The sequence below is a fragment of the Atractosteus spatula genome, chromosome 8 (assembly GCF_055471065.1).
Source record: "Atractosteus spatula isolate fAtrSpa1 chromosome 8, fAtrSpa1.hap1, whole genome shotgun sequence".
In the NCBI taxonomy this organism is placed as follows: Eukaryota; Metazoa; Chordata; class Actinopteri; order Semionotiformes; family Lepisosteidae; genus Atractosteus; species Atractosteus spatula.
Window position 1 is genome coordinate 969,879 of NC_142713.1, and position 4,097 is coordinate 973,975.

Sequence of the window (4,097 nt, forward strand, 5' to 3'; positions counted from 1 at the left end):
GGAGAGGGGGTCTCTGTGAGAGAGTCTCAGGGTGGAGGAGAGGGGGTCTCTGTGAGAGAGTCAGGGTGGAGAAGAGGGGGCCTCTGCGAGAGAGTCAGGGTGAAGGAGAGGGGGCGCTCAGTGAGAGAGTTTTAGATTTAGATTGATTAGTTTTCTCTGGTCACTGGACACTTCATAGAAAATATACCCAACAAAACCCAATAAACTGCTTGATAAATGTATATTATACCATCATACACTTCCTGTAATAAACTGTATTTTCCTTATATTGTGGTTCAGAGTATTGTATTCCCTGCTCTGTTAAGAAACGTTCAGCTCTTAGCGCACATGTAATTAAAATGAAAAGCCAATCACCAGGCAACAAAAGGAGATCACCCCAACCCTGCAGTATCTGTGCCTGGCCCAGCCTGGACTGCGCGCACACTATGCATGGCCTGATGTGGACGCTGACAACGGATGTTTAACTGACTTACAGTAGGTGGGGGAATGTGGTTGGGGAAACGGGTCGGACAGAGGCTGGGAATATTTCTGGGCAGATGAACGAACCACTGGAGCTGGACATCTCTGGTCTGCCGGTCAAGCGATGAACTGGGCATCTCAGGAGAGTTGAACGCGTCGCTTGGGTGATAATCAGCATCTGACCTCTACCAGCTGTGTCTGGAGAGAAGCCAGGATACCGGCTTCAACAACATGGCTGGGCAGCTTGTTCCCCACCCCACCACCCTCTGTGAAAAGAAGTACCTCCTGTCTTGACTGGAGGAGCTCATCCAGCTGTGTCTGGAGAGAAGCCAGGGTATCGGATTCAACAACATGGCTGGGCAGCTTGTTCCCCACCCCCCACCCCCCTCTGTGTACAGAAGAGCCTCCTGTCCTGACTGGAGGAGCTCACCCAGCTGTGTCTGGAGAGAAGCCAGGGTATCGGATTCAACAACATGGCTGGGCAGCTTGTTCCCCACTCCCACCACCCTCTGTGTACAGAAGAGCCTCCTGTCCTGACTGGAGGAGCTCACCCAGCTGTGTCTGGAGAGAAGCCAGGGTATCGGCTTCAACCACATGGCTGGGCAGCTTGTTCCCCACCCCCACCACCCTGTCGAGTAAATGAGCGCCCGATGTTCCGGGTTTACAGTATATCACATTGTAGTATAGCGGTAGAAATGCAGGTAAGGACACCCACGTCACAACCACAGTGACAGCGGGGCTCAGCCAGCTGTGGTACAGCAGCGACGCCTTCCTCAGGAGGAGCCGTCATTCCGAAACCAGCCACAGGGGAAAAGACACGAATTCCCACTGGACAGCAAAGCTCTGGAGCTCCGGCAGCGAGCTCCATGGAGAGCACAGAGTGTCTCGGCGTCTGGGCTGGGCGCCAGATCGTACCGCGGTTTGAAACGAAGGCAGGCGATCACTCATCATGTTCACGGTCAGGCCCTGCGTGGCCCCCGGCACAGATGTTGACAGATGTTAACATCTGTGTTAACGGAACAGGCACAGATGTTGACAGATGTGTTAACGGAACAGGCCCAGATGTTGACACAGCAAGTGGATCGTCACAGTCAGGCCCTGCATTGCTCCTGACAGTGTGTCTCTGGCACAGATGTTGACACAGCGAGTGGATCGTCACAGTCAGGCCCTGCTTTGCTCCTGACAGTGTCTCTCTGGCACAGATGTTAACACAACGAGTGGATCATCACGGTCAGACCCTGCACACCTGGGGTGTTATTTTGTTGTTGGGCTGTCTGGTGCTCATACAAGTGACTCTCAGTCTCCACACAGGTAAGGTGAACACCCCTGTGTTCCAGGTGTCCAGGAGACCAGTCAGCGTGTTCAAGCACAATGACTCACCTAAGACTCAAGTAAGAGCTGAATCTCTATTGATACCGACTCTGTAAGGGCTGAATCTCTATTGATACCGACTTTGTAAGGGCTGAATCTCTATTGATACCTGACTCTGTAAGGGCTGAATCTCTATGGATACCTGACTTTGTAAGGGCTGAATCTCTATGGATACCTGACTCTGTAAGGGCTGAATCTCTATTGATACCTGACTCTGTAAGGGCTGAATCTCTATTGATACCTGACTCTGTAAGGGCTGAATCTCTATGGATACCTGACTTTGTAAGGGCTGAATCTCTATGGATACCTGACTCTGTAAGGGCTGAATCTCTATTGATATCTGACTCTGTAAGAGATGAATCTCTATTGATACTGACTCTGTAAGAGCTGAATCTCTATGGATACCTGACTCTGTAAGGGCTGAATCTCTATTGATACTGACTCTGTAAGGGCTGAATCTCTATTGATACCGACTTTGTAAGGGCTGAATCTCTATGGATACCTGACTCTGTAAGGGCTGAATCTCTATGGATACCTGACTCTGTAAGGGCTGAATCTCTATTGATACCTGACTCTGTAAGGGCTGAATCTCTATTGATACCGACTTTGTAAGGGCTGAATCTCTATGGATACCTGACTCTGTAAGGGCTGAATCTCTATTGATATCTGACTCTGTAAGGGCTGAATCTCTATTGATATCTGACTCTGTAAGGGCTGAATCTCTATTGATACTGACTCTGTAAGAGCTGAATCTCTATTGATACCGACTCTGTAAGGGCTGAATCTCTATTGATACCGACTCTGTAAGGGCTGAATCTCTATTGATACCTGACTCTGTAAGGGCTGAATCTCTATTGATACCTGACTCTGTAAGGGCTGAATCTCTATTGATACCTGACTCTGTAAGGGCTGAATCTCTATTGATACCTGACTCTGTAAGGGCTGAATCTCTATGGATACCTGACTTTGTAAGGGCTGAATCTCTATGGATACCTGACTCTGTAAGGGCTGAATCTCTATTGATATCTGACTCTGTAAGAGATGAATCTCTATTGATACTGACTCTGTAAGAGCTGAATCTCTATGGATACCTGACTCTGTAAGGGCTGAATCTCTATTGATACTGACTCTGTAAGGGCTGAATCTCTATTGATACCGACTTTGTAAGGGCTGAATCTCTATGGATACCTGACTCTGTAAGGGCTGAATCTCTATGGATACCTGACTCTGTAAGGGCTGAATCTCTATTGATACCTGACTCTGTAAGGGCTGAATCTCTATTGATACCGACTTTGTAAGGGCTGAATCTCTATGGATACCTGACTCTGTAAGGGCTGAATCTCTATTGATATCTGACTCTGTAAGGGCTGAATCTCTATTGATATCTGACTCTGTAAGGGCTGAATCTCTATTGATACTGACTCTGTAAGAGCTGAATCTCTATGGATACCTGACTCTGTAAGGGCTGAATCTCTATGGATACCTGACTCTGTAAGGGCTGAATCTCTATTGATACCGACTCTGTAAGGGCTGAATCTCTATGGATACTGACTCTGTAAGGGCTGAATCTCTATTGATACCGACTCTGTAAGGGCTGAATCTCTATTGATACCGACTCTGTAAGGGCTGAATCTCTATTGATACCGACTTTGTAAGGGCTGAATCTCTATGGATACCTGACTCTGTAAGGGCTGAATCTCTATGGATACCTGACTCTGTAAGGGCTGAATCTCTATTGATACCTGACTCTGTAAGGGCTGAATCTCTATTGATACCGACTCTGTAAGGGCTGAATCTCTATGGATACCTGACTCTGTAAGGGCTGAATCTCTATTGATACCTGACTCTGTAAGGGCTGAATCTCTATTGATATCTGACTCTGTAAGGGCTGAATCTCTATTGATACCTGACTCTGTAAGGGCTGAATCTCTATTGATACTGACTCTGTAAGGGCTGAATCTCTATGGATACCTGACTCTGTAAGGGCTGAATCTCTATGGATACCTGACTCTGTAAGGGCTGAATCTCTATTGATACCTGACTCTGTAAGGGCTGAATCTCTATTGATATCTGACTCTGTAAGGGCTGAATCTCTATTGATACCTGACTCTGTAAGGGCTGAATCTCTATTGATATCTGACTCTGTAAGGGCTGAATCTCTATGGATACCTGACTCTACTAATGAGTCTCATTGACCCTTCATTGACTGAAGAATAGCTAGAAGAGCTCAGTTTAGAAGAGTGAAGCACAAAATATACACTGGCAGA